This window comes from Vicugna pacos, chromosome 1 (genome assembly GCF_048564905.1).
Source record: "Vicugna pacos chromosome 1, VicPac4, whole genome shotgun sequence".
Taxonomy (NCBI): Eukaryota; Metazoa; Chordata; class Mammalia; order Artiodactyla; family Camelidae; genus Vicugna; species Vicugna pacos.
Window position 1 is genome coordinate 25030514 of NC_132987.1, and position 19760 is coordinate 25050273.

The window sequence follows — 19760 nt, forward strand, 5'->3', positions numbered from 1 at the left end:
CTGTGAAGCCTTGCCTGAATCTCCTCCCATCCTTACAGCCACCGAAGGCTGACTTGGCCACTCTCAGGGCCCCTGTTTCTCATAAGTGCACCACCCTCGAAAGGGAAGTTGACTTATCCTCGGCATCCAGCAGTCGCTGTGATTCTTGGAGAAGTGACTCTGCCATCCCATTTCGTGTCTGTATTCCTTAGGCAGTGGCTAATGTGTAATAGGCACTCAATGAAATTCTGACAAATGAACAAATAAGTGTTAACATGTATTTAACAGTTACTGTCATTACACACACACACACACACACACACACACCCAAATCAAAATGTCAGCAAATCAAAAAGCAAGAGAAGATTACAGATGTATTTACGGTGGATCCCAGTGGCCCTTTAAGGATTCCTTTGAGTGAGAAACACCATGACAAGAACAGTCCTGGCAATTCTCAGTGCTTCATTAACCCCTAGGCTCATTAATATCTGCCAAGATGTGGCAGTTATGACCCACGTGGTTTCCTCATGTGAAAATAAACAAGTAAATACAACTTCAGGGAACAAAGTGACAATTTTTGTAACTTGTGAAGGGAATCAGTAAGCTAATACATGGATTTATTTTTGTTGTTGTCTACATGCAAAATTCCACAGGATACGTACTAATCTACTGAAAATGGTTTTATTTGGCTTGTCACACAAAACACATAGAACTCAAACAAATGAGAACTGTTTGTAAAGCCAGTTGTCTTTATCCATAGCAGGGCTCATGAAGTATGGATGTAATGACATTCTGTCAATATTGCCTGTCTTGTTCAGGGAGACTGTTCGTTAAGTGAAGCTATAAACTTTCTATCATAAGGCATATGTACTGTTTTCGAATTAAAAATTGTTTTAGTACACAATTATGACTTTATTCTTATTATGATATGCAAGCAAGCATATGGACAGAGAGTTCACTGTGAGCCATCTTCCCTTGGTCAAAGCCCCTCACACCCTCAATGTGTAATCCCCTCCCAAGAGGTAACCAGCGCTAGCATTGTGCTGCCTGACTTGAAGTCCTTCATCTGTTCTGGGTGTACATCTATGTCTCTCTAAGTATAGTTTCTTTTATACACAAATTATACTGTATACATCAATCTGTAAAATTCTCAGTGAAATCTGTAATGAACATTTATGACCTTACATTGAGAGTATACTCTCTCCTTTTCTGGTTAAAAGCAAGTAACCGTCTGTTGGAGAACTCATTTTTCTCCCTTGCTGACCCCAAGCTCTGGGTAGACTTGACCCAGCCATGCTTCCTGGATGGACCCTGACTAGTTTAGTTAATCAGCATACTCTCCCCGAGGCCACAGTGACTGGCTTCTGGCTGGGCTCTAAACCCACCTGAGCCAATGAGAAAGGGATGGCATGGCCGAGAATGGAATGCGGGAAGCTGTGATAGGTTTGCAAATTCAAAGGATGAGCTCTTTCTGCAAGCTAAACCTGTTTTTTTCTTTAAAAATAAGCAACAAGGCAGAAATTTCAGGGTATCATTGTTCTAACAGATCAGTGGATGTGTGCATTGCTGCCTGATATTGTCTGTTCAAAATATTACACAACACTAAAATGTTATGCTGTAGGTTCAATGTGTTGCTTGTGAGAGTTCCCAGTTTTTTAGTATTTGCAAGCAGGATTCACTGCCCCTTGCTCCCAATACACATGCATACTTTTTGGCAGGCAGCCTGGGCTTCTACTTCAAAGAAAGAGGGCTGTTCAACCTCTCTCATAATGCCTTTTCAGATAAAAGTGATTGGCAGTGATGACATCCAATCAAAACTGCATTATTCCAACTTGAGATGGGTTTAATGAGTCAGATCCTCCCCTGGCCTCTATGACCAACATTAAGCAGCAAGTTAATACTAGGATTCTATAAATATTTCCCATAGGAATTACGTGTTTGATTGCTTGCAAGCTTATGAATCGATCTGTCTTCCACAGGTGAATCTACAGATCTTAGGGTGACTTTCTTGAGAGTCATAGTTTCTCCGCAGTTTTTAAACTAGAGAGAAGACAGACGTGATTAAATATATGGAGAGTATAAAGGAAACTTCAGACCTATAAAGAATATGACCAGAAAAGATAGAAAAGTCAATTTCTTTCTTGAGAGTTACCAGAAGGAATCCATTTCCATTGGAAATATTCAAGGTGAGCAAAGATGTAGTCTTGTGGCTCTTGAGAAATCCCACTCCAACACCCACCTGGCTTTAAAAAACTTTTCTTACTGAAGCAGTTTGAAATGAATTTTTTTCACCAATTTCAGCTAAGAGTCCTGACTAAAGGAGAGCTTGTGATACAGAGATAAGTCAAGGTTTCTTACCCTCAAGGAGTTGATAGTGGAGGCAGATACCAGAATAAAGGACTACAATAGCTGTTTTGGCCTTTTTAACATTACGTGGCCGAATCTGTAATCAAATGAATAGAGGTAACATTTGAGCAACAACTGAAATAAGTGAAGAATTGTGAGGGTTTATGGATAAAAAGCATCCTTGTTATGGGAATGGCAAGAGCAAAGTCCCTGAAGTGGACCACGCTTGGCATGTTCCAGTCTCAGCCAGGAGGCCAGTGTGAAGGAGTAGGGTGAGCAAAAATTAGAACGTTAGTTGCTGAAGTCAAGACAATTACAAGCGGCCAGATCACTTCGGTCTTGTAATCCATTGCAAGTACTTCAGACTTTACTCTGAGTGACAGCGGAAGGCACTGGGGGCTTTTGAGCAGTGAGTAACATGATCTAATTTGCGTTTGCCAAGATTTTTTTCTGGCAGCAATGTGGAGAATATCTGAATATCTGCAGAAACAGCGAGACCATCTCAGAGGCTATACCAACAATCCAGTGAGTCGTAATGTGGCTTGAACAAGGGAGGGGAGATAGAGATGTTGACATTTAAACTTAAAAAAAAAAAAAAGGAGCCATAGGATTTGCTCATGATTTGGTATTAACAAAGAGAGGAGGTAAGAAAAACACTAGGAGTTTTGGCTTGGGTTGTGGAAAACTGGAGGTACCATTTATGGAGATGGAAAGTCTGTAAGGAAGGTGGTTTTGGAAGCTTGCAAGTGAAGAGCTGGAGTTTGGACACACTACATTTGAGACGCCTGTTGGATGATCAAATAAAGACGAGAGCAGAGGCGGTTAGGAAAAAAAAAACCCGAAACTCTAGAATTTGAGAAATGTCTGGGCTGCTGACATGCATTTGGGGTATATTAGCCTATAGATGGTATTCAAAGGCGTAAGGCGTCCGAGATCCCCGAGACAGAGTGTGGACAGAGGGCAAAAGAGCTCTGGGAATAGAGCCCTGGGACATTCGATGACATTTAGAGTTGGGAAGAGGAGTAGGAATTATCAAAAGAAACAGAAGGAGCAGCCAAATAGGGAGAAGGAAGACCAGGAAGGAACAGTGTAACCAAGGAAAGGAAAGGGTACAAGAAAGGCTAACTTATCAACTCTGTCAAATACTGTCATGTAAGCTGAAATCTGAACACTGACTGTTCATTTTAGCATGCAGAGGTCTTTAAAGGCCTTGACAAGAACAGGTGTGTGCAGTGGGGGACAAAACCTTAAAGTGGGTTTAAGCAACAATGGGCAGACTGGAGGGGGATGTGAGTTTCAGAGCCTTTAATTAAAAAATTGATCATTACTATTAAGAATTATTTTTCATGGCAATCGATAAAGGAATTATTAACATTATTACATTTTATTTTGCTAGTGAAAAAGCCAACCTGATAGTGAAAATGAGCAAATGACTGGGAAAAAGAGGAACCAACTGCAAGAGTGAAGTGAGGTCCTTCATTAGGGGAGAGGCTTGGTATTTACTATAGATGAGGTGGAGCTGGCCTTAGACAATGATTTTATTCATTATGGCACATTTATGATAGAAGGACAGACAAAATATACACGTGTGGATACAGGTGGGTTTGTTGACTTGATAATGGGAGTGGAATTCCCTGTGCAACTAAAAACGGAGCAAATCAAACAGAACATGGGTGTTAAAATGCAGCAAACCTGAGAGTTCAGTGAAAATGGTGACTTAGAACCAAAAGTAAACATGAAATCCCCCACAGATTCCGCAGAAATCTTGGGGAAGCCTTTGAATCTCCTCAGCTGACATCTGGGTTGTTTTAAACACATAGAATCACACACGCATATGCATGCACACACACACACGCACACCTCTAATTACACAGAAATAAACATCTGATCTAAAGTCAAATTATTGAAACCAGTGTTGGTTGACTACGATACTTTGTGAAAAATTGAATCCTTTAAGCTTCCATTTTATCTGCAAAATAGAAACAAAACTTCATTTACGTATAGCTTGTCAACACAGCTGTATCTATTCAAATCCCTTGTAGATATCTTCATTTGATTTCCCATAGATATTCCAGACGTCCAAAATCAAAATAATTGCTCCTCTAACTTCTTCACCATGTCAACATGTTTGAATGAATGGACACTGTCATGGACCAGGTTAACCAATTCATACACCCTCAGTATTTAACCTAGACTCGACTCTGCTCTCCCACTATCTAAAGTTTAATTGCTAAACAAGTTCTGAAAATTCTACCCTGTAAATATGTCACCTTATCATAATTTACGTTTCTGATATCTGGAATCTAGGTCTTTGTAAATAAAATAGCATGAATTCCCACACTTTTCTTTGGATTTTGTTTTAACTTAATTTTTATTGTTTCTTAAATTGTTTGTGTTGTCATTGTGGCGTTCTATTTTTTTTTTCTCCTCCCACAAGGTTTTGCTTTTATTTCTTTAGTCTTAAAAAATGAATTCTTCAAGCACTTCAGCATTTCTGGTTCCATTTCTTATCTAGAATTTCTAACGTTTTTCATAAAATATTTATCTGCTGAATATAGATTCTAGTAGAATATTATCTACTAATATATACTAAATGTATACTAAGTATCAAACATCTTAGATTTTGTTCGAGTTGTAGAGTATTGAGTTTCTACTTTGCAAAAATGTTTCTGTATGTGGATTTCCTGCTTTCCCCTGCATTTGAATAGAGTCAAATAGCCTTATGAGTAACTGGATCTTTTGTGCAATTAGAACTTTCCACTGCATTATAATTTATAGTATGGTTGAATTGAGCGACATGTAATGAGTCATTTTACTGAGGCTTTTAAGGAAGTTATTTCTGAAGGTCTGCCTAAGAGGCTAAAGTATGTCTGAATTAAAAAGAATGACAGGCTGCAATCAGGACTATAAAATAAAGGTGCTCAGTAAGCAGCCCCATTACAATCAGAAAGTGAAGGAAACGGATCTCTGTCTTGTGCACAGAGACAGAGGAAGTGATGAATACCTTAGGTAACTCATTCTGTGCAAAATCAATCTTTCCCTGTCAATTTTAAATGAACTAATTTGTTCACAAATCTGCTCAGTCAGTTTGGAAGCATACTCTGTTCCTTCATATTAGCAAATCCTTTAATCTTGACTAGTCCGCTGAGTAAGAAATCTAGAAATGTGTTAATATGATTGGACATCTGTAGTAGGATAAGAATTGATTCTTTTAATTAGTGTCTGCTCAAGTTAGAGTCCCTTTCTTGGCTGAACTATTGACCTACTAATATAGCAAGAGATTATGTTATGACGAACATATATCTAAAGCTCAGTTTAACTCTTTCATCGTCAGCCAGTATGGCGATAAATTTTGGAGACTAAATCCTTTATATCTTCTTAAAGGACTATTTAGCTTTAGGTGTTATCGTGTGGAAAATATAAATGCATGAATATCTGAACATTAATTCTTTGCATCACAACACACCTACCAATTGTTCACTGAGAACAGCTCTTTCTATTTGGGGAATCCAAGTTCTTCATAAATTTAATTGCCACCTATTGAAATGAAAAGATGTCTAATACCATTTCCTGCACGAGCTTCACTTTTAAATAATTGGAATTATATGCAAATGTCCTCCATGGCATTGTAGAATAATGTGAGAAAGAAATCCAAGAAGTAACTGTGTGTGAATGTAGGATTTTTTTAAGAGATATGGAAATAAGATATTGTAACTACGTGGTTCTCTTTCTGTTATTTTACATCTATCAGTACTTACTGAATAGGCATGTACAATTTGATTTAGAAAGGGAGCAATATGGAAATTTTGTGTAAGATGGATGGCTATAAAAACCTAAAGATACATTTCAGGCCTATTTAGGTTTTACTTTAAAATATTTTTTAAAAAATGTATTCTATAATGAATTACATCTGGCTGTGTTAAAAGAAAACCTATTGATGGAAATATTGTATGCATTTATATACACATCCTATATTATTTTTGAAAGTCTGTATTAAAAAGATGACATTTTGTAAGTGTTATCAGTATGGTTATTTTACCAGTTTTTAAAAAAGATTTCCATCACTTAAAATAGAGCAGAAACAAGCATTTGAGAGTGGCTATGTTCATGCATTTCATGTAGACCAAGGTGAGAAATCTCGAAGAATCAAGTGCATTTAGTTCAACAAATATTCATTGTACATCTTCTGTGTACAATGTTCCATCCTAGGTATTCTGTGGGATTTCAAAAGCTGTCACAGTCCCTGATTTAAAGGAAATTTTAATTTAAACTTTAATCTCAAAGGATATGTATTATTTTAACATGAAAGTCAGTTTTATACTTTGCCTGAAATGATATCTTATCTCCTCCCTCAAAACTGCCCTATCTCTCTCTACCGGTAGGTAGCCATTCCCATCTCACTTGTAGCAACTCCATTCTTCCAGCTGATCAAACAAAAACCTCTGGGATTCTCTTTAATTCCTCTCATACCTTCTCATTCCATGCCTAATTGCATAGGAGTTACTTTTGCTTCTATCTTAAACTTTGTCCAAAATTAAAGTGTTTCATCCTCTCATTGGTGCTGGTTATCACCGTCTCTCTCCTGGATGTGGTGGAGCCTCTTCATTCTTCTTGCTTCTGCCTTTGCCCCTCCCCTCCCCTACATTCTAAGAGAACACATTTCAGAGTGATCTATTGAAACTTAACTCAGATGCCATCATCCTTCTGTTGAAAACCTTTTAATTGCTCTCTTTTTCACTCATCACAAATGGCTAAGTACTTATAGTAGTTTACAATGTCCTTAAAGAACCTGCTTTCTCTTATTCCTGTGACCTCATCTCCTCCTTTCCCTCTTATTCTGTTACGGTCACATTGGCCCTCTAGCTATTGCTCAAGCACACCATTCACGCTGCTGCCTCAGGGCCTGGGTACCAGCTGCTCCCTCTGCCTGTGAGGTTCCTCACCCAGGTAGCCACGTGGTCAACACTTGTATCTCCTTCAAGGCTGTTCAAATGTCTTATACTGCCATGACAGCAATATTTAAACTCTCAAATTTCAACCCTGCAATCCAAACCCTCCTTGTCTCACTTTTATTTATTTTTGTCTTAGCACTTACCAATTTCTAACTTACTGTGTAGTTGACTTGTTATGACTACTGCTTGTTGCCTGTCCCCCTAGAATCTCTGTTTTGTGTGCTAATGGTATTCTGAGAGCCTAAATTAATGCCTGGTACATAGTCATATTCAGTAAACACTTGTTGAATAAAAAAGAGTTAATATTTATACTAGATTGTGGTTTGAGTGTAAAATAATCACAGTTCTTAAGAGTGTAACTATTTTGTTTTATGTTAGTATGTTGCATTATTATCTCAGTTCTTTGTTTCTTTTTTATTTCTAAAGATATACTATGAATTTCCTTCTAAAGCATTGATATCTGCATTGGCTTATGACAATGATGCTATCAAATGAATCAAGTGTTAATATATTTGTCTGACTAGTTTTATCTATTGGTGTTTTGAACTGATTTGTGGTTGCAAACTCAGTGAGCTCTCTTTTCTAAATACTTTGGTTTGTTTGTTGAATGATAGTTTTGTAAATAGTTCTGAAGTAAAAGCTACTGAACAATCTCTTCTTATTTACAAATCCAAATTTCCCATTTGTTAAAGACATATGATGAAAAACCCCAAATATTAAAAAAAAATTAACTTCTTCTTTCCAAAGTATACTTCAACAACTATGCTCTATTATAATTTATTGGTGGTCACTATTCTTCAAGTTTAGATACTTTATTTATAGGTGCTCCACTATAGGTGCTGTGGATTAATTAAATGATTGAATTTGAAGCCTGTTTGTCTGTTGGTGCTAAATAATGCATCCAGTATGTTGAGAGAGATAACTGGAAGAGGGGATTTTCTGGGTACTGACTATGCCTTGAACCACTGGTCTTCACTGGTGTATTTTATCAAGATAGGTTAACATCTAATCGAAGATGTAAATAAATCTTGACTTTTTTAAGATCACAACTTCTAATTGTGTGAAATGACTTACCTGTTTTGAAAGTCTCAAATTAAATTTGCCAACATAGTCTGTTGGTGAGGCTCTGTAAAACAGGTACTCCTGTGACTTGCTGGCAGGAATGCAGCATTCCTAATGGAGGGAAATTTGGTAATTTCTAGCAAAATTACATATGCTTAGAATCTTGAACCGATTTCTCCAAAAGCAGAGCCTGCAATAGATTTCCATGTATAAATGGATAATTAGGTAAGAGCTCCTAGGAGACACTGCTAAGGGAGTGAGGGCAAGAAAGAGTTTAACTTCAGGCAGTGTTTTCAGAAAGCAGCTCCTGCCTAATTCACAGAGGTACCTGGGCTTTTGCACTTTGACACCAGCCTGTATCCTTTGCTACAAGCCACTCCGGAAGGAGGTAAATTCCTAGATATTCCTCGGTACCTGCACTAGTATCTTGAGAGCAGTTCTCCAGGTGAGCTGCAGACTGTAAGGAGCAAAGACTCAGGGTTGCTGGGTAAGGAGTGCACAGACGTGGGAAGAAGGGAGGTAGTGAGGGAGCACAGACTGTCTCTGCTGTATTCAGCAATCCCACTTCTAAGGATATATTCCAAAGATATGCTGGCAAAAATCCAAAGTGATGACTGCACAGGGCTACTTATAGTGGTGTATTGATTATACCAAAGAATGGAATTAACCCAGATATCAATTAATGGGAGACTACTGGGTACATCCACATATTGGAGAACCTCACAAAATGACTGAGAAAGTATCTATCTACTGATACAGAATTTTGTCCAAGTTCCATTGTTAAGTGAAAAAAAGCAAGTATGCTAACCCTTATCTAAGAAAGTAGTGGAAATATGAATATTTATATATAACTTGCTTATATTTTTTCAAATATATATATTGAACCCCCAATTTTTTTTATCGAAGTATAGTCAGTTACAATGTATCAGTTTCTGATATACAGCATAAAGTCCCAGTCATACATATATACATATATTCATTTTCATATTCTCATTATGGTTAAAGGTTTCATTGCATTAAAGGTTATTATAAACGTATTTAAATTTTTTTTTATTTTAGGGGGAGAGGTAATTAGGTTTATTTCCAAAATTAATAGCAATAGTTACTTTTGGGGGAGCAAAGAAACAGAATGAATGGGACAGAGTTGGAAATAAGATTCCTGTGGTGCACATTGTTCTGAAGCTCTGTAACTGGTTAACGTAGCACACACAGATTTAAATGTGAAAATTCCCTAAAAACTGAAAAACAATGGAAACAAATGAACATTTTATTGGTTCGAAGAATAACCACATAGAGAAGAGAATTACTTCAGGTGACTTTGAAATATTATACTTTGAGTGAATACCCTTGGTGTATTATAGTCAAAGAATAAAAAAAAACTTTATTCAATATTCTTAATTTTTAATGAAATATTCATATTTATATTTTGAAATTATTATAGGTATATTTAAGAATAAATACAATTTAAAAGTATATTAATATTATTAGAAACCATTCATTTCTGAGCTAGAGAAAAATAGAGATAAAATTATAAAATCATAGAAACTAAGTAAATCTATAAAATCTTAAATTTAAAATATCAATATTAACTCAAATTCATATATATATATATATATATATATAATATATATAATTTATGTATTTGTTTCCTGGCTTTGTCCACTGGAAAACAAATCATGAAAACTCTGTAGCCATGTGCACCCCCAGCACCTAGGTTGTGGTCTCTAAAAATCATTTACCACCAAAAGAAACCAGAATCCAGGGTTCCTTGGAGAAATGACTGATTCTGTATCTAAATGTAATGTAATGTAAATATATGAAAATCGTACATCTGATAAAGGAATTGCAACCAGAGTATAACAAACTCTTTCAACTCATTAATAAAGAAAAACATCTAATTATGGAAATGGGCCAAAGATTTGAATAGACCTTTTTGTTAAGAAGATATATAAATTGATAAAGCACAAAAAAGACCCTCAATGTCATTAATCATTTGGGAAAGGCAAAACAAAATCACAGAGATATCACTTTCAAAGAAAGTGATGTTAATAAAAATGGCAGACAATAGCAAGTATGGTTATCCCTTGGTGTCCATGGGTGATTGGTTCCAGGACCTGCCATTAATAGAAAATCCATGAAGTCCCATATTTGGCCCTCTGTATCATTGGGCCCCTCATCTGCAGATTCAACCAATCATGAATCATAAAAATACTTCATGATCTGCAGTTGGTTGACTCCTCAGATCCAGAACCTGTGGATATGGAGGGATGATTCTATATTTATTGAAAAAAGTCCATGTAAAAGTAGATCTGAGCAGTTCAAACCTATGTTGTTCAAGGTTCAACTGTATTGGCAAGGATGCGAAGAAACCGGAAAATTTGGAAACCTAATTCATTGCTAGTGGGGATGTAAAATGGGAAACCACTTTGGAAAACACTGGCATTTACTCAAAATGTTGAACATTGAGTTATCATATGACTCAGGAACCCTACAACTAGTTATGTACCCAAGATAAGTGAAGCTATAAGTCCACGCAGTAACCTGTACATGGATTTCATAGCAACATTATTCATAATAGATGAAAAGCAGAAATAATCCAAACAAATATCAACACATGAATGGATAAACAAAATGTGGCACATCCATACAATGGAATATTATTCTGCAACAAAAAGGAATGAAGCATACTTTAAAAAAATGTATCTGTGAAGTCATAATGATACCTGAAACACATACACAAGCAAACATAACTATTTACCACTGGTGATTGTGTAGACACCATCTTAGTCTCCTGAAAATGGATGAAATAAAATGATAAAAAATTACCTTTTTCAAATTATCAATTTAGCCTAAGCAACGTTTCTTATAACCTCAGGATACTGAGAACTGAGCATATTAAAAAGCTGTAGGTTATACATTTGACAGTGTTCCTTACAGTGCGTCCAACTAAAAATCAAGTCAACAAAGTTTGTTTCATACGTTATAGAACACAAAAATAAAGGAATTATGACAAGGTAATTATAAAATGGTATTATATTTTTTTAAATTATAAATTATAAAATGGTAAATAATGTTTACTTTTCTCCATCATAAATTTTTTCCCTTCTCTGAACTTTCCATTTTGTTTTCTTTGTTTTGTAGTCCGTGGATTCAACCACTTATAGGAAATCCTGGTCCTACTGAAAACAAATTTGAATGCTAACTATAAACAAATTTGTTTGCACAAGCACGAATACAAACAACTTGTGGAACAACCCCTTCTCCTTATAAATAGCATGAATTTTAAACCTGAAGCTTTCAGCAAGATGCTTTCGAATGGCCCTTAAAACTAATCAGCACCAGCAAAATATGGTCATGTTAGTAATGACATACATTAGGTGAAAGCGAAAATAAATTTCAGTTTATATTAAAAGTAGAGAAAACTGACAAAACAATGATCTTAATGATTGCTTGATGTTGATTAAAAATGAACAGAAAACAGAACACAATCCTGGACGCTCTCACCGTTAAATTTTGCTCACAGATGTAATAGCTTTAACAATGTAATATCTTTTTGCAAGAAAGTATATGTGAACATTTTTTCAGTCTTTTTTTTTTTTTTTAATGAAAGCACTAGGGATTGAACTCAGCACTTTGTGTATGCTGGGGTCTACCCCTCTACCGTGAGCTATACCTACGCCCCTGTGTATGTAAACATATCTTTTCAAAATACAAGGCTGTTTTTAAGGCCCTCATTTGACTTCCAGAACCAATCCTAAAATCTCCAACCCAAGGCTACAGAAACTCAGTTTCATGTTGTTGTTACAGGGAAACAGCACAGGGGAAAGGCCAGTAGCGAGTAGTGGGACTGCTCAGTGCATCTGCCATCCCCAGGTGCTGTCTTGGTGAGACTTGTCAGTCCTCTCCGCCTTGTGCACTGATGCTGAAGTCTCCCCCCCCCGACCAGACCCTCGTCACTTGCCAGGCTCTCCCCATCATGGGGAGTTACCCGGCAACTGATCCTCATGCTCACCCGGCTGTCAAAGCATTCCAATTTTTAATCGCTACATGACTTGTCAGATTCAATATGAACCACATGGCTACAATTAAAACCTCTCTAATAAAAAGAAGGCCAAAAATGGGGAAAACTTTGGGCATGTTTCCTGTTAACGATCACATTCTGAAGCTAAGTTGGAGAAAATCCTTCAACCGAAATTTGTGTTTACACATTGAGAAACTGAATTGTTATTCCCTTAACCCCCACAACAAAACAAAATGCTTGTGCCTACTCTTACGGAATATTTCTAACACTCTGGCTGACTTACATAGAGTATATTTCCAGTATGGAAAAGGATCCATCTCCCATGATTAGGGAACAAAGCAGCCAAATTCCAGTTCCAGATCTGTACGCCACACCTGTCACCTCCTTACCTACTGGGAGACATTCTCTCTTTGCCTATATTTAGCTGGAAATGCTAAAGCATGTTTTTAAAAGTCTCTTTAAACTCAGGAGAATGAACTTTATCTTCCTGAAAATGTTACCGGAATCAGTCTCAGTTATTTTTCCCTCAGAGTTTGAATTTTGAATTTCCACAAGACTGAGAATTGCCCTGAAAATGGAAGGCAACGTTTTTACTAGTTAAAAATTAAAATTAGTTTACCTGAAGCTGTGTAATGGACATCGATCCTATGTTTTAGAACGTGTTTAGAAGAGATGCACCAAGTATTGTTATTTACTAGATTCTGACAAGGCTTTTATGTGCAGACAAAAGTCACATCAGCAAAGAGACGCATCAGGCTCTTTGTAGAAAAGATCTAATGGTGTCGATGATAACTGCAGACAGCCTGTTCTAATTCTACAGCGCCTTCCCCAGTGTTTACTGAGATTGAGTAAAGAAAAAATGAGTCCTTGGAGACCCTATGCAGAGTGAATACCTTGGCAATTAGACAGTTTTCTGTCTTAATTCATTAAAATTTAACTTGTATCCTGGTATCTCAAGATTTTTTTTTTCAGAATATTCACTTGGGTGTCCTTTTAGGTCTTTATGTTTTGAATACTGTCAAGCAGAAAAAAGCTGTGATGAGTTAATCTATAGTTCTGTTCTGTTCTTTTATTTATTTTATTGTGGTGAGAACACAATATGAGATCTACCCTCTTAAAAAAATTTTAACTGTGCAATACATGACATTTGACTCTAGGTACAATGTTATAGCTCTCTAGAGCTTATTCATCCAGCTTACCTGAAACTTTATGCCAGTGATTAGTAATTCCTCATCAAGAATTTTGCTATGAAAAGTGTGAGCTAAACAATCAAATCCCAGAGATAGCACTAAATGAGGAAGACTCCCCATTATGGGATCCTGTGTATTGTTCCCACGTGTCACAATCCCTCAGACTAGAAAACACTTTGATGATTTATGGCATCCAGATTTCCATTCATCTCTTTCGGACCTGTCAAGCATGCCTCAACTACATACCAAGGCTCAACTCCTTATCTTTTAATAAAGAAACCAAGGAGTAAATTCTATCTACCACTGTCCTTTCTACTTGGTGTAGACCACCCCTAGGTCAGGGAATATCTTGGAAGAGGAAATCTAAGCAGTTCTTTTTAAATAGTGAAATTCATATACAACTTCAGAGTTTATTGAGTAGAAGTATTTACAAAAGCTCTACCTCGTTTACCAACACGGGACTCTGGTTTCCCTTTAATAGTCTATGGGCTTCTTGGAGGCATCGCCATGTCTTATTCATCTTTGCGTCCACAATAGGAAAACAGTGCTTACTCCAGCACACAGTAAGTGCTAACCAAGCGATTAGTAAGTTAAGCTTACACGGATAGAAGCTGATTTCTGTTAAGTCAATAGGGAATCCTTATCCCAACAAATTGTTATCCGTAGCAACTTTCAACTTATATTTATGTTGAAGAATTGTACTCTTAGAGTTTTTTCTTTATCCTTTCTTTATTCTTGATTATTTCTTTATTCCTTGTTATAAACTGGAATTGTATATCATGTAATACTATGACCCTTAAGTTTTTCTACCCATTACTCTACTATGAGCCATACAAAGTTTCAAGGCCTAGTCAACTTATCAAGAGGGGATGTAAATGCCCAGCAAACTGAAAACTTAGAAATTAATCATTTAAACTGAACACTGAAGGTGACATATTTAAAGATGAAATCTGTTCTTCCAAATTCAACTCAAGCACATTCCAGTAAAAAGTAGAGTTTGATGAGATTGTACTGATATTCCCAATTCTGGTATGACCACTAAGAACTTAGTCACATTTGACTTAATGCACTTTGATAGTAAAACAAATGAACTGATTATGGTATCACACTATTAATCCGCACCGGTGATTACACATCTACCTCAATCATTTTTTATTTTTATTGCAAAAATTCAAATACTAGAGTTTGGGGTTATGTATTGAAGAAATTAAATTACATTTGTTTTTTGTATTTTCCTCTGTTTTGTCTTTCAGCATGGTTTTGCTAGTCACCTACAAGAGCTTTCTACTCTGTCCAGACCTTTTGATGTACTGAGGAGGCAAAGCTCTCCCCTGTGAGCATGCTGACGTGGGCCGTCGGTGCTCACCTGAGGTCATCCTGTTACCTCACACCCTCCACAAATCTTAGTCTGCTTTACATCATATAACACAACCCACTCAACTCACCAGTGAGAATGATGAACATTGCTACAACGTTTAAATTTACTCAAATGTATTTTAAAATACCTTTTAAATTTGAGTTTAATTGTAATTCAGAGGCACATCCACAAAATGTCCAAAGTATATTAGTCAGGAAAATAGATTTTTTTCTTTTCTACAATAACATTTGATGTTTTCAACACAATTTTACTTTTATTTCCAGATAACATGAGAGAGCTTTACATCACTTCACAAGTAATTTTCTGTTACATATTTATAATCTATCGATAGGGCAGCCAGATTTAGCAATAAAAAATGTACGACACCAGTTCATTTTAATTTCAGATAAACAATGGAATTTTAAAATTTATTTGGCACATAGTTTCCTAAAAAATTATTTATTGTTTACCTGAAATTTGAATTTAACTTGGTGTCCTGTATCTTATCTTGCAAACTATTTGTTGATGTTGATGAGAAAAATCAATGTTAAAATTTTCTAGTAAAAATAATTCTAGAAATAAGAAAGGGATCACAGTAGGAACCCATTCTGACATGATACATTATTACATTAAGTCATATATACTGAAGGCTAGATAGTATCTGCCAAAAGTAGAGGATACACAGAGTAAGACACAATTTGAGGTTACTGAATGGCTATCCCACTGTCATAAAAGTATTTGTTAATTGAGTATCTATGATGTTTCAGGAACTAACTATACTAAATCCGAATGTAACCAGGGCAGCAAAAGTCCCTTTGAAATTGCATGGGAAGCTCTGACGCTCAAGAGAGAGATGCAGCCATGAAAGTGATGAGATGATTTAGATAAAAAGAGAAGAGACCTAAAGCAGAGACTAAAAGGCTCCTGACTACAAGGGCTGGCAGAAGAAGACTAGACTAGAAAGAAATTGAGAAAGAGCATCAAGGATAGGAGGTGAGAGGCAGCTCTCCCCACTGAAATAAGCCAGCGTCCCATGGAAAGATGGCTGATTCCAAGTCAAAGGAGGTGAGGGAAGAGCCAAGATGTGGTACCAGAAATAAATACTTAAAAATGTAAAATGCCACAAGGATTCAGGAATCAACATGAAAGGACAGCCATAGGCTAAACAATAGTAATGTATTGAAAGTCATTAAATAAAATTGATAATAATAATCTTTGTTGATAATAACTAGATAGATAGCTAGATAGATAGAGAAGGGGAACATTCTTTCAGTGAAGTGCTGACTGATAAATATAGAAAGAATGACAGAATCACCATTTTGCAACCATCATTGTGAAAAAATAAGAAAAGAATAAATGGATGATAAATCTGGGGTGGAAAGGAGGTTAAATGAAGCTCAGAATATTTACATAATATTAAGTATCTTCCCAGAAATTGCTTATTACATCAATCCTCATTATTCACGAATTTCATATTTGCAAATTTATCTGTCAACTGAAAATCCATTTGTACCCCAAATTCTCAGTCATTTGTGGATATGCACAGAGGGGTGAAAAACCTGAGCCACTCAGTGTGCGTTTTCTCAGCAGAGGTCAGGCGAGGCAGTGCTCTGCCCTCTTATGTCAGCTCTCTTACTGTAAACAAGCACCTCTTTCAAGGTATATTTAGTGTCAGGTGTTTGGGTGTTTGTGCTTTTTGTTGGTTGATTTGATGTTTGTTGGATTGTTGCCATTTCAAATAGTTTCAAAGCATAGCAATGATGTCCTTTCCAGTGTTCCAAAGTGTGAGAACTTGGTGATGTGCCTTATGGAAGAAAAATTATGTGTTAGATAAGCTTTTTCAGGCATGAGTTACAATAATGTTGGCTTTAAGTTTAAGATTAATGAATTGACATGTAAAATTAGATGTCTTTAAACCAACAAAAACAAACCCCACATAAAAGCAAGATTAGATATTGATTGGTTGATAAACATGATGTGACTAGAGGTTCACAGGAACCTAATCCAGGACTTCCTCTGGGAGCAATGCTCAGTATCTGCTCATTCAGTGTTTGCAGCAACTTAATAGAACATAATTATTGTGAATAATGACATTAGACTATAATTACTGTTGACCTGAAACCAATAAACTGCCAGGTATCTCTCCAGCAAAGAAGGGTTTATTTGGGATCAGCAAAGAATTATAATTCATGGTCTACAACCATGGGGAGCCAAGTGCAAGTCCCCACAGGGAGAGAGAAAGAGAGCACTTTTATGAGGGGGGAGGGAACTTGGGAGAGCTACGGTAAACAAAGAGCCCATGGCTTTTCATGAGCTGGATCTTCAGAAAAGAGTCATCTTTCTTGTGCTGCTGGGCTATGCTATTGTTCCCCTCTGGTCAGCTGACCCTAACTGAGATTTTTGTTTATGAATTTTTTACATCTCCCCATTTGATCAAGATCTTTCTCTGAAAGCATTGCTGATCAAAAGTCAGGTTTTCTAGTTTTGTCTCTCAGCGCCAAGAGGGAACTTTCCTGAGTGTAATGCCTCATGCTGAAGGGAAAGGACACAAATTGGAAACCTATTTGAGGTTACATTTGAGTAATGCGGAGGGGTAGGAGAGAGAAGGCTCAGGAATTTTTTATCCAAACTCTGTATGTTACCAAGATCATAGACATTGGCTTTATGTTATTTAAAGGTTTGGCCAAAAAGTTTCAACAGACCAGCTCCAGATATCTCGGGAAAGCTGTTATTAGATGTTATCTGTCTCAATTCTGGGAAATCATTACTTTCAGGTCATCAGATGACGTTCAGTTCCAGTCAGTTTCTGCATTTTCTTCGGGTGTGTCATGTGAGTCCAAAAGTCTCTTCCTTGGAGTCTGGTGGCACATGGGTTGGCTATCAGTGACTGACAGGGAGCTCTTCAGCAAGTCTGAAGAGAGTTCTTCTGGAGGTTCTTCTTTCCCAATAGATAAAATCTTCAGTTTGCAAGGTATGATGCTTAAGGTCTTCATCTCCTGAAAGCGCATTGTGGAAAGAATTACTCTACAAAAACATGATGACTTTTTGATACAAGCAGTTAGGCTTTTGGAATATTGGAGTATCTCTCCTTTATCAGTTGTAGGTCAGAAGAAGCAGGAGACAAGTGCATTGAGCAAACTTGTGACCACATCAAGGGTGACGGTTTCTGAGTTCCACAAAGGGCAGAGCTGGGACTTAGGAGGACCAAAACAGCAATGCTTTGGGCCAAGGTATTTAGATGATCTCTACAAATTTTACCAATTGAGTCTTAATAATGTCTTTAGCGTCTTCAACCAGATCAGAGGATTGAGGGTGGTAAGCTCAGCGACAATGCTGTAAAATTAGCCAAATAGCACAGACTTGTGGGAGTACCTGGCCAATAAAGTGGGTTCCTTGATCACTTTTAAGTTTGAGACAAGTTCCCCTCATGGGATAATCTTTTCCAAAAGGACTTTGGCTACAGGAGAGGCAGTAGCCTACCTGCAAGGGAGGTCTTCAGTCCAGTGTGAAATTACACAGACCATGACTAAAACATATTTCTATTCATGAGATGGAGGAAGTTGTATGAAACCCATTTGTCTGACCTCCAGTGGTCCACTAGGCAGTATCAAGTGTCTGAGAGCAGTGTGGACAGGCTTCTCTGGATTATATTGTAGATAAGTGAGACAATGAAGTAGGCACCTTTTCTAGCCTTGGTAGTATTTCTCCACCAATACAGATTCATGAAGGGCTACCATTTTGTCAGTAGGCTGATGGTTTAGTGCATGTACAGAGGTGAGGAGTAGGGATTTTTGAGTCTCTGGTAGGACTGAGTTGTTATTTGGCCCAACCCAGAGTGTTCCCTTTTTTATCAAACCAACAATTGCTGAATTTGCACTCTTGTTTTTCCTTTTCTGAGGCTAAATGTTGGGCTTCTCTAAGTGATCATTTGTGGAAATATCCCTTTGGACTATAACAGAGGTTTGGCTGCTGTTGGATCCTTTAAAGGCAGCATTGCTTGTGAAAATGTCAGGAAGGTGATTTCTTTCAGCTTCCAAAGAGTCAAGTTTAGAATGCTCTGGAATCTAAATAATAGCTAAAGGGACAGGTGAAAATAGTGAATCCAATTGTTCCTGAACATAGGGGCCATTTAAAGTTTTATCTCCACTGGAAGTAAAGAAGCCATGTTGCTTCTACAGCATTCCAAAATCAAGAGCTACTCAGAAAGCGTATTTACCATCAGTATAATTACTTGAAAGTTTTGTCCTTGGCTAAGGTATCAGCCTGTGTAAGGCTAAATGAGTCAGCCTGTTGGGCTGAAGTAGTCATAGGTAAAGAAGTGGCCTCATCAACAGCAAAAGTATTAGCAAAAGCAGCCCCAGCACAGTATTTGCCATTGTCATCTTTAAATAAGAACCATCACTGAAACATGAAGAGTTAGCATTGCTGACAGGAGCTTCCCCTAGGTCGTCATGAGGAGTCAGATGGTGGCCTGTCAGCTAGAAGCAGTCGTGAGGGACTTGATCAGTGACAGAGGGAAGAAACGTAGCTGGTTTGTTATTACAACATAAAAGAGTTCTGTGGGAAGCAGCTAATAAAAGGACTTCAAAGGAGGTGAGACAGCTGAATGAGCTACAAAAATAAAGGGGGGTGTCCCTCAACAATTTTCTCAGTGGTCGTAACCAAAAGGGCAGTGGCCATAATGGCTCTAAAGCAGAGGGAGTATTCCTGTGCCGCAGGGTCCAGTTGCTGGGTCTAGTAGCCTACAGGTTGATTGGGGTCCCCATGATTTGAGGTGAGTACCCCAAGGGCATCCCTTCCCTTTTCATACACAAAAAGGAAAAGGGAATCTGATCATTGGAATGCCCAATGGC